The sequence below is a fragment of the Hydra vulgaris genome, chromosome 09, assembly GCF_038396675.1.
Source record: "Hydra vulgaris chromosome 09, alternate assembly HydraT2T_AEP".
NCBI lineage: Eukaryota > Metazoa > Cnidaria > Hydrozoa > Anthoathecata > Hydridae > Hydra > Hydra vulgaris.
Genome location: NC_088928.1, coordinates 49,408,886 through 49,422,189, shown reverse-complemented (window position 1 = coordinate 49,422,189; position 13,304 = coordinate 49,408,886).

The window sequence follows — 13,304 nt, the reverse complement described above, 5'->3', positions numbered from 1 at the left end:
AAAAATTTCCCTAAATTCAAAATTTTTTGTATTTAGGGTTTTTAGATCAAATTTTATTACTGGTAAAAAGCCCGATAAAAATTTAAAAAAAAAGTTTAAATGGACCACCCTAATGCAGAATTTATTGATGATTGAAATAATTATTGAGCTAACTTCCGAACATGTTGCAAACTCCAAGTGTTTATATTTTTATACTTATGTCAAATAAGAACGCTTTGGGAAAAAATGGGAATCAAGGAACAAAAAAAAAAGCCTAGCAACAAAAAAGCCTGGAAACGAAAAAGCCTTGAAATTTTTGATCAAGTGTTGCAAAATTTGTAGGATATTTTTTTCCCCGGGTTCCATTCTTTGCAACTTTTCGCAAAGCGTCCTTATTAGACTTCAGTATTAAAGTATACATTTTATGATGCTTAAGTAATAAAAATCCGTCCGCTCTTGCTACAATTGGTTATAAATTGCTTAGTTTAAATTTAACGACAATAAACTGATATCTTACTAATGAAAATGTTGACCTCAACTTTTTTATAGATTTTTTTATATTTGTTATATATTTGTTATAACTTTCTTATATATATGTTATATATTTGAACAACTTTGTTATAAATTAAATAAGAATTAAGACATAAAATTAAAGATAAAAAGTTCTTATCCACGTAAAATTTGAGAGCAAAGACTAGTGCGAAAAAATTTTGTAAAAAAATTTTGTACTAAGTACGGTATTGCATTTTTTCAAATTCAAATTGCTTTTTTTCAAATTCAAAGCTGATTCAAAATGCACTTTTACCTGATGCATGAGTGCCCGCAAGGGGGAAAGAGGGGGCGAGAGAAGACACCCTCCTCCTTATATTCTTAAATTAAAAAAAAAACTTCGTGTTTCTTAACAAAAAGAGTGCCATAAAAGTTGTTTTTATCGTACGGTTTTGGTTAGGGTGCTTTAAGACATAATATGCGACAAAAATTGTTGATAATATATTTTAAGATCAACAATAAAATAAATTTTTCGTTTTGCTAAAATCTTTTTGTTTTTTTTGAACTTTTCTCTAACTAAAACATTTATTCTTTTATTGGTTTTATTTCACATAAAAATAACGCAATAAAGATTTCTCGAGCAAGAAGCAGACAAACTTAAAGTGGAGATACTATGTTAAATTATGACATTGCACTCTTTGTAAAATGTACTACAAAATTTTCTATCGATCTTAAGTATTGTTGCGAACTGATTTTTACCAGCCTGATCCGCCCTATAATTTAAAAAAAGAGATTTAAAATACCTAGCATACTCAAAGGTTATCATATTTACCTATATAAAAAGGTGTTTTGGGTATTTTGTGCCTAATTTCTACAACCAGTTTAAAGGAATTTGAAGTGTCATTACTAATTGTTTTATAAGGTATAAATATTTTACTAAATGTGTTCTAAAAATAATATCAGCATAGCATTGTAGGGCTCAGCGAGATGCTGTACACTTTGCATCAAGAATATAGGTCAAAATTCAAAAATTCTTTATAATAGATAGTTCCGTAGAAGAAACTATTGAAAACAACTAAAAGAAGATGTATTCTATTATTTTTACAATCTTATATACTGTAAAACAAATGACTTGGTATTACATAAAATAACATAATAACAGAGGAATTATCCTGCAACTTTATGAGTGTAAAATTGAGAAAGGAGACGTATTTAAAAAAATTTAATACAGCAATTAAAAATGCCCGTTAATCATCACATCGAACGCTGAATTGTTTTTTTAACTTGTGTGAACATGTTCTGCAAGAAGATATTGTAAAAAGTGCCAACAATGCTGTTGAATTCTCGGTTACAGTCGATGAAGCACCAGATATTATAGTAACTGAGCAGTTATTAATGAGAGTACAGTTTGTTAATACGTCTAAAAGGCTATAATTCGTGTGGTGTTTTTTTTTCTTACAGATTTTTACCGCTGAAAAACATGAAAGTTGCTACCATACCTGATTTTATCATTCAAAACTAAAAAGCTTTTACCCTTCTCCTTAATAATTTGCTCAATCAAGTTTATAATGGGTCCTCCACACTAGCTGGAAAAAAAAATTGTATCCAGGCAAAACTGCAATGGATTTACTTTAAAGCCGTTTTTATTCAATACGCTTCACTTAAACTTAGTCTCGCAGGTATCGATCTTAAAGATGTAGGTATCGTAGGTAACTTGTAGGTATTTCGTAGGTATCGTAGGTATCTCGTAGGCTCGTAGGTATCTCGTAGGTATCAATCTTAAAGATGTTTCAGAGGTACAAAATACTATCGGCTAATACTAGTAATAATATATTAATACTATTTATCAAAGCAACTATTGCATTTTTTTGTATATGCCCAAAACAGAAAAAATCTGTCACAAATACTTTTCTATGAGAGACAATATGGACCAGCAAGTATAGAAGTGTTTAATTTTTTTGCAAAAAATTTAAAGATATTTATTTTAATCTGGAAGAATTTTCATCGCATAGAGATGGAACAACGCAAAAAATGCACATCAACTTTATTGTTTATCAAAGTCAGGCACACATAATTTTGCATAACTCAGTCGTAGCTAAACAAGTTAGTCTGGCTCTTCAAGCTGATTAAGTTGATCTTCAAGAACTTCAACTGCAAGTTCAAAAACTACTCAGTTTAGTAAAACTTCAAAGAAGTAAGTTCAGTAACTAATTCAGGAATGTTTTTGTGAAAAAAGTACAACTTGGGCAGAAGATAATATTGAACTGATTATATATTGTTATTCAGACATACGATTTACATTTCTTAATTAGTTTCTATAATAGGCTTGTTGAAGAGCCAATTTAACTTAGCATTTCTGTGTCCGTCTAGATTATGCACTGAACTTAACATTTTAAAGACGATATTTCAACATTTAATAACCTATAGGTTATTAGTTGTTGAAATATATAGATAGTTTTGAAACTGAGGCCCAGAGTTGGGCCATCAAGAACACAACAGTAGCCAAGATTTCATCAACTCATTATTTTTTAATAAAATTTTATTCTAATATTAGGTATGCCTGACAAGTGTTAACTTTACCAGCAACAACATGAACGGTGAAGCGATTGTTTAGAACATTACGTAGAGTTAATAAAAAGGTCAACGATGTCAAATGACAGTCTGTCATGATTGTGCGTGTTAGACAAAATAAACTGCAATAAAAACAACTTTATAGATAACATTTGCTTTTTTTTGGTTTTTAGTTTACATGTTGTTGTCACAGTAATTTAATAAATTACTTTCACAAACACAAATAAGGTTTCGTAAAGAAGATTGTATTAATCATATCATCAGAACCTTTTACAAATGTGTGTATATAAACTACATCAAAACATAATAAACACAATAAAACGTCATTAGGTTTAGTAAAAAAATTTTCTTTAACAAATTAAAAAAAGAAATAAATCAGTTTACATGAAAATTGTAAACTCTATGAATTCGTATGAAATAATATAAATTTGAAATTACCTTTCCTCCTATCCCTATAGTTTTATTTGCTTGACCAACTTTTAATATTTTTGCATTTATCTTGTGGAATCGAATAGGCGTTGTTATGCGAAAGCAGCAGACAAAAAACTCGGACATAATTAGCCCCCTGCTAGAAGTATGCACCTAATCATTCAATTTGAGGTAAACGGAATTCTTACAACCGCAAAAAAGAAGATGAAGAAGTTAATTAAAGAAGGTAATAAAGGTGATCAAGATGATGATGACTGTGAAGTAGAATGTGACGTATTAAACGTTTAATCATTTTTGTTTTTTTTTAGAAAACAATTTAAGATATTTAATTAAAAAATCCTTTGAAACTAACCTCATTATAAATTTCTTTAACAATCAAAACAAGTTACTTTTATGTATCTTTTAGTTGGATTCAACGGATAAGTTATAAAAGAATAGTTAAGTACTGATACCACAGCATCTTTAATTACAAATTTTTTTAAAGATGTTGATGTTATTTTTTCTTAAAAATTTGGTGGCTTCATTACTCATTGTAGTTAATGTGCTTTTTAAGAAAATGCTGTCATTGGGTTATAAACAGTCAAATTATTTCCATAAACTATTTAGTCGGCAATATAAACTACTTGATTGCTGTCATATTGGCATATTCACATAGATATATTAAAAAAAAATTTAAATAACATATATATATATATAATTTTTAAAAAACTTACATTTGCATATCTAAAAATCTTTTTTATGTATAAATTTTTTTAATTAGTTTTGGTAATATTTTTTTTAAATCTATTTAAAGGAATCCCAAAGTGTTGAGACAGGTTGAGTTCATATTATAATCAAAATATTGTTTTTAAAATACTAAAAGATCATGCACAGTTAGATCAAATAATCAAAGTAACTGATTGATGACAACAGTTAAAACTTCAAACAAAAATAAGCAGAAATAAATTAACAGAAATCAAATTGACAGTTAGTACTGTCAATTTGTTGGTTTAGCCAACAGTAGCTCATATATTTTGCTTTTCTCATTACTTATACAGTAGCTCATAAATTTTGGATTCGCAACCTTTTACTCAGATACCTAATTTGTCACTTTTTTTCCCGACAATCAAAATTATTTACTTTCACTCCTTGGTTCAATCTCAATCCTCCAACATTTTCTTCAATCTTCTCTCTAATATTATCAAAGATTTATTCTAGACAGAAAAAAAAAAGTTGACATGGTAAACGTAATTAGACCAGGCAAGCTTTAGCCACTCTGCCATAGTCTTAAGGTCGCATTTTTTTTCTACTAATAATATAATGGTCACTGCGCAAACGGGCTATCATTTTTTGTTCCATCAACTAAAATTTTTTCTTACTTGATTTATCATTCAGAAAAGTTGTATTTTTTTACTGTATCTGTCCTTTAATGCTCTAAAAACTTTTATTAAATAATATATTTTATCAAAACTTTTTTGCTTAAGTGTTATCTCCTGTGATTAATACCAGACTAATTTAACTCTTAAGTCTTCTTTCATCCGTTTCCTTTGTTTTTTGACCCAAATCATTGTTTTCTAGTAACCTCCAACATCCTTTTTATATTTAACTTCCAATAAAAACTTCAAAAAAGAAGTAATTAAGGTTTATATAAAAAGACTATAATTAACAATAATATAACATAACTTGATTCTTATTGGTAAGGAAATTTAAAAAGTAATGAGAAAATTACTTTTCTGTTTATATGTTCATTGTGTCATGTCCCTTTTTATGTAGGTAAGCTTCATAAATAAGAAGTAAATTCTCACTTAAGAGTTTTAACATTAAAAATAATTTAAAAGAAGGTTCACTTTTATAGCAATTTAAAAAATGCTAATCAAATTTATCGGAATTAATACTTTTTTTTTGGAATCAATACCTTTGCATGTGTAGATGTATAGATTATTTCTTAATCTTAGTTTAATAATTTTATCAATGTATGTTATTTTTCCATCACATCCATTACATGATAAAAAATTAGAGATGGGAATCGAACCCTTTTTTTAAGTTCGGGTCCGGTTCGGTTCGGTTATATCTAATGTTCGAGTTCGGTTCAGTTTGGTCTTAAGCACAGTTCGGGTTCGGTTCGGTTCGGTATCAACACAACTGTTTTTTTATTAGTTGCAAAGTTTTACATCCACAATGATAAAACACAAATAAATTAAAGTAATATTAAGTAGTTAAAGCATTGCAAATAACTTGAATAATAATAATTTGCAATGCTTTTATACTGCAACTTCAAAAGAACACAGATAACGGTAAAACACAGATAACGGTAGCTTAAGTAGCCTACTTTCAGTTTAGTAATCAGAGATGCATGTTGTATTTGAGAAATATCAGCATTTCCAATGTTTCTGGGTTTACGCGAGCCCTGCGCTCACTCATCGTCACCCCACACACTGAAAACACTGCCATCGTCGGAAGCTTATGTTCACGGTCATTGTCTTTCCAGAATTGCAATGCATCACACGCTGTCACGGGCAGTGCCAAGTATTTGTCAAGTTCATGTCTTGTGTCATTACTGTCGGCGTTAGACAATGGAGTGGCAACTGTTTTTAAGTCTGCCAGCAAATCATACGATTAAGATCAGCTTTATTCTTCTTTGCATCTAAATGACTGCATTCACTAAAGCTGTCTATATCTGTATTGCCTGAGTCCTTTCGTATCACCTGATTTGGTGAAGAAGAAATAATTTTGTCCACCATACTACGCATTTCTGAATAAACAAAATTGCGATCGTCTGTGTTGACAAAAGACAAGTATTTGTAAGAAGGAACAATAAGTGTTGGTAGCTTGTGCAAAGGATGAATAACATACTTTTCATTCAAACTGGAAAGAAAAACTGCCTTCAAATCACGCATACTGTCGCTGTTTGAACCATTAATCTTACACACTGATCGAAGATAAAAAAGCATTGGCCATACATCAGGGGACGTCGGCACATTGTCATGTGACAATCGTACAGTAGCCTTGTGAAAGAGATGCAAAAATTCTACGACGTCATGCAACAATTTTTCATTAACGTTGTTCAGTTGCTCAAGTTTGTCAAACTGCTTTGAATCAGCAAGATTTGACTTGACATGATCTAACTGGCATGACAGTGATTGCAAAAGAAAAAATTGACTGTTCCAACGAGTCGTAACATCCTGTTTGAGAGTGTGATTTAGTTCCTGGTTTTTCCCACTATGTTTAAAGTAGCCCACCATTTCCTTTGATGTCTTTTTTTTTTTTTTTTTTATTTGTTATTTTGCCAGTCTTAGACTCACTAAACTCAAACAATCCAACACACTTACTTATAAGGCAATAACTGCTGTTAATGTAATGTGCTGTAAAAATTTGATAAGAGTATTTTAGAATGTCATCGGTCCAGTGATCAGTTGTTATTGCGATATGAGTAACCCCAGGAAGTTCGTCTTTCAGCTTTCGAACACATTTGTTGTAGAACTTTGGTAGTAGTGTCTTAGACAGCGTTGTTCGATCACACATAATATCCTCAAGTCTCACTGATCCATACTTCGATCCAATATCATTCATTGTTTGAGCAAAGTGACGGAACCCATCATCCTGAACACACGAGAATGGCTGAATGTCTTTTGCAATCATGTAAAGGGCTGCACGTTGAGCATATTCACAAATGCGTTTAGGAACCTGTAAAGTATAAAGCAATAAACAATAGACATTAAACACATAGCAATACATAATGGCCTTTTTTTTTTGTACTACAAAAAACATTGTAGTTTCTAAAATATTGCTGACAACTTGTAACAAATATATTTTGCTATCAATGGTAGCAAGTGAAAAGTTAAAACAGTAAATAGGAAAAAGCAAGAACCACAAGCTATATAAATTAACCTCTGTCATTTTAGGTAAAAAGCTTGTCATTTTTAATTGTCCAGGTTCTGAACTGATCTTATTGATGTGTGATGTATTATGTCTTTGTAAAGTTGTAGTATGACCAATTGGCACTGACAACCATAATCCACACTGCTTACAAACGGCAAACTCCTTGACAACCTGTTGATCATAACATGATTACTCACAGTTATACAAAAATCAAATAAAGTGTATTATAACTAAGGTCAATTGACTCTATTTAGCATTTGATATTCAATTAATTATCAAACCTGAATGCTGCTCAGTTTGGCATTGTGTGCAATATGCAATGCCTGAGAGATGCAGGTGATTATTGATTTATTGAAATATTTATAAAACTAAATAATTTTATATGCAATAAGTATAGCTACAAACCTCATCCCCAACTTCAGCGCAACGGAAGCGTGTCCAGCATTCACTCTTTGTCCATGATGCAGGTACTAAGCGAGCCGCTCCGTCTGTTATCAATTTCTCCAACACTTTTTTAGTCCATTTACGAGTTAATTTACTGTTACTCATTATTACTACAATATTATGTAATTATTGCAATCATTAGTTACTAAGATATGAATAAATACTCAGAACATTAACAACACCTCCATATTGCAAATGTTTAGAAACAACATTTCCATTTTGGTTGGTAATGCTATGAATTGTAGACTTATCGCGAGGTTAGAATTATTTTGTTCTATTTCCCATTTTAAACGTTGGGAGAAAATTTTTCATTTTTTTCTAAAAGTAAAAATTACTTAAAATTTTAGCTAGTTTTTAAAGAAATAATAACTTACGCTTTAAATAATTTTGATTTAAACAAATTATTTAAACGAAATTTAAAAATTAAAATATATTTTAAAAGTAATTATTAATTACTAAAATTACTAACTCATTTTCTTCCAACACTTAATATGAGAGATAGAACAAAATAATTCTAAACTCGTGTTATGTTATACATTAGATAATGAATTATGTTATGTATGTTGCACATTAGGTAATGTAGCATGTTATGTATTGTAGTGATGTGCGAATTGCAAAATTTTCACTTTTTCAAGCCTCTATTTAGCTTGGTTAGGGCAAGAACAGTTGGTTTGATTCGATTCGTTCACAACAGTTTTAAAGTTCGGGTTCGGTTCGGTTAATTAACAACTAAAGTTCGGGTTCGGTTCGGTTCTGTCGTAGATAAGGTTCTAGTTCGGTTCGTTCGGTTCGTGTTCGGTTCGTTTCCCATCTCTATAAAAAATAAATAATACTTTTGGAATTACATGAAACTCAAGTTTTAATATTCCATACTTTACCAGATGATGTGGTAAAATGTTTAACAAACTGAAGATACATAACACATAACTTACAGCGTTTTGATATGCATTATAAAATCATGCATTCATCGTTTATAAAAACTAATTTCCTATTAAAACTTGATGTACTTATGTGTCTTAAAATATTTTTTGTTTGACGTTGTCATAGTACAATAGTAGTGTTTTCAAAAACTCAGTTTAATTAATTGTCTAAAATAGACATTTTCATAAATCCACGAAGAGTAGTTTACTAATTTTCAAAATTATTATTTGTAAAATTTTTAGTTATAAAAAGTATAATTTTATTTTTCTCTTTTTTGAGATTTTTGACTTTTTTGAGAGGGTCCCTGAAGTTGAGCTTTAAAAATTCCATAACTAATGATTTTTACTGGGTAATTGCATTGAACAAAAAATTGTTTTAGTTGTTGAAGTCTGATTTCTATTTCTTTTTGGATTAGACACAAAACAAATGACCGTTAATGTAAAAAGTAATTGTCCTTTGTTTGCTTAGAGTGATGGCTATTGTAATTTAGATAATCATAGGAATTTGTTGATTTATAAAAAGTATCTGTTTAAATAATGTTATTATCATGTAGAATAAGGGTTATGTCTAAAAGATTTAAAAATTGGCACTGTGTGCTTTCCGATTATGAGATTTTAGATTGTTCTTCTGTATATTAGATAATCTGGCAGGTATATCATCACGTAGCTTACATATTCAAAATTTAACTGCTTCTAAACCTAATTTATGAGAAATACTAGTATAAAGATTAGAGATATCAACACTGTTTAATGTGGTATTTTGGTACTCTATATTTTTAGGTAGTACTCTAATGAAATACCAATCATCGTTGATATATGTTGTTAGTTTTGCTACAAGAGGATAGGTGAAAAACAAACCTCCAATTATCGGTCTTTCACTGCTCGTTAGGGTCGTTGGTAGTTTTTGGATGATAAATTATTATCAGATAGAAATGAATTATTAATTAGAAAGGTGCTTGTTTGGTGTATTTGTCAGAGGCATTCTTTGATGCAGAGATTGGCTGTCAAGGTCTTATTAGTGACAAAACCAGAAGACTGCATACCAATGCTACAAACTGGGAACTTCGATGCAAATTTTTTTGTCAAATATATTTAAATTGATCATCGATAGTTTTATCTTTGTTCTCATAAAATTGTTCACCAGGAAGTTGTGAAAGATCCGCCTTGCAATGTAATTCGTTGTCTTCAATTTTTCACAACTTCATACGGCATTTTTTTTTACAACTTTTTTGCGCGTAAAATTGCATTAATATTACCATTTAAGTTTCTCTTAGGTGTATTTTTTATGAAATGCTTTAATTCCAGCATTTATCAGTACTTTTTTTTATATAAAAACGAAAATATTAGAACTCTCTTGCTAGATCTCGCCGTGACTAGTTCTGATTTCTTGCAATTAAACTGAGAATCAACTAAACCTTTTTGGATTTATGAAAAGATTTTTTTCTTTCACTTCCAGGTTTTTAATCGAAGTTTTGGGTAGTCCTAAACTTATTTATAATATCTATGACTGAGATATTGGGGCATTTGAACGTTTAGCAATTAGGCGATATAAAGTCAATGGTATTTTGCAAAAAAAATTTATAACTTTTTTAAACATCTCAATTATTTTCCGAAGCAATTTGAAAATCATTGATTTTTAAACAAAAGTTTATCAACACTAATAAAGATAAGGAAAAAACGTAAAATTAAAAAAAAAAAATAAATAATAAACCGTAACTTTAATTTTTAAAATAGAAAAATGCTCTTTTAGGTTACGACTCTGCGAGAGAAAATTTTTGATCTTTTTTGTTTCGTTCAATAGAAAAATTTAAAGTGGCGTAATTTATGGACGATTCCAAATCTAAAAATTAAGCCAAACAAAATAATAGAGTATAATACTATTTTATGCAAATAATGATGAAAAAAAAAGCTTTGTGAACTTTTTTAAAGGTGGAATTTCACCCATTGGTATGTCTATTATTCTTTTTTATGATGGGTGGAAAGGAATACTAAAGGTTTGATAACACTTTGGAAAAATAGGGCAAATTTCAAAGCCTGTGGCAACAAAGTTAGATAATTCCTACATTAAGTAAATAGATAAAAAGTTCACGAACGCAAATAAAAAGCGTAAAAAAGAACTGGAAGCCAGAAAAAAAATATTTTTTGATAAAATAGGTGAAAAAGATAACTAGTTTTTCAGAGTTTCATATCAAATTGAACGTTTGACTTAAAACTTTAAATTGTGTTTGATTTAATTTAATTGACTTTAAATTTTTGAATCTTATACTCGCGATGCCTCTTGGATTTAACATAAAACACTTAATATCTTATAAAAATTCAGTTTAGCTGCATATTTGTATTAAAATTTTTGAAAAAAGAAGTATTTTTACAAAAACTTCAATTACTCCAAGGGTAAAATAATTTATGCAAATCCTAAGGGTCATCCAGAGTATAATATAATAGTATACAAATGAGCAAAATAACTTTTAATGCTTCTTTAGTTTTGTCAAGATATAATATTTCAAAAACAACATTTGCAAGGGTCATTAACACATTTTCCGCCATTATGGATTTTTCGTTAAAAATAAAAAAAAGTTTTTATGCAAAATTTTTCTCTTAATAATTTAATTCTTTTAAGTATTTAAACAGTTTTAATAAACTAAAAAATGTTGCAATGACAAAATTCAGAAAGTAGTCTATATGCATCCCTACCACCTTAACGGGAGCGTGGTAAAATAGCTGTAAACCCTAAATTTCCTCATTGTAAACAATATTAAATAATTTTATTTTTAATTATTTTTAAAAACAATAAGTTTAATAAATTGGTTTAATTTAATTATAAAATTGAAATTTTCATATATGGTTTTATAAGAAAGCATACTTTTTAAACCCCTATACTGTTATAAAAAGTATTAAGGTCGCCGCGTGGCAAGTTTAAATCGTCAGCTTGCTTATTTTTTAGTTTTTGTTATTTAAAGTTCAACACAAAAAAACGTTCAACATAATAAAACTAAATAATAATTTTTTATAAAGAACACAAATGCTATTGATTAAAATAAAGCTGAGCTTGACGCAATGCGCGACACTTTCTCGCCACCACCTCAATAGCAATGGATGCCACGAGTTCCGTGTCGAACACGCTTAATTGAGCACTACAACTACAAACAGGATTAAATTCGGCAAAATTAAATAAAGACTCATTATATTTTTAACCATTAAGAAAATAGGAATTTTATTGTGATGTACGATGTTTTTGATTATTATTTAGTTTTCTCAAAACATAAAAAAATGATTTCAGGCATTGTGAAATGGTCATGTACAATATAAAGTATCGTCTATAAATTATTTTAATAACATGAAGGTTAGTTGTAACATGTTTAATATATGATTAACAATTTGAAGAAATAAATATAATATTTTGTGTTTAAATAAAATTATATAAATATATAAAATTTTGTTTAATAGTTTTATCTTTTCTAATTTAAGATTTGGGAACTAACTATTTTTTAATAATCAAAATTTTTATAAAATTTATTTACACATTTTAATGAATCTATTGGTCAATTTATGTATGTAATACGTTATGAAGAATAAAGTAAAATGAAAAAACTAAATGTTATTTAATTTGTTTATTTTAGAATGGTTGGATATTTTTGCAGTTGTATTATCATGTGTGGTAAGGATTGTATTATCATGTGTGGTAGAGTTTTAATTAGTTCTTTGGATTGGTAGTAATACCCCTTTTTTAAATAACTTTTTCGTTGGAAGTTTGAGATGAATAACTTATATCTGGTTAGATCAGCTTTATTTTTGTTACAGTTTTTTGTATTTTTCAGAATTTTTTGTTTTACCCGTATGACGCTTTTTTTTAGTCATACTATTCATGTTGTTTTAAAACAACATTTCCATTTAAAAAAATTTTTTTTTTTTTTTTTCCTTTTTATAAAATATAAGAAAAAATTGCTCATTAAAATTTATAGATAAAATCTATAGCTGAAGATTTATTGGTCACTTGAGAATTAATTGATTTATAAAGAGCCGCATTTTTAAAAGTAAGCAATTGCATCATTTATTATTATTTGCGTATTTTACTTAACCCCACAACTCACTATTTTCCTTTTTAACTCATTACATTTTTTCCTAAATAGGAAAAATTAATAAAAAAAAAAAATCTTGATCAGCATGAAAAGTTGCACAAGTAATCTTTTTAAGTTCAATGACATCGAATTTAACTTCCGAGAGTTTTAAGTTCACTTTACAAAAATAAAATAAATATTATTCGAATACTTAAAAACTTGAAACAAATTATTTTTTATTAAAAATAGAATTTTATATTATCTTACTCAGAAAAAAGTTCTCTACAACATAATCAAAAAATATTTGCAAAAAGATTACTTAATAACTAATTAAGAGCGAAAGAATTAACATTGTCATAACTATTTCATTCTTCCCGATATTTCATTTTAACTTGTTTTTCTCCAGTTTTTATATAAAACTAGCAGTAGGCAACCCGTAATACGTTTTTAGTAAATAAGTTATTAATAATTTAGTTTTTATTTGTTTTCTCTAATGAAATATAAATTCATTAATACTTTTTTAGTCGAGGCTACTTTTATTTTTCTTGGCTTCTTAGTT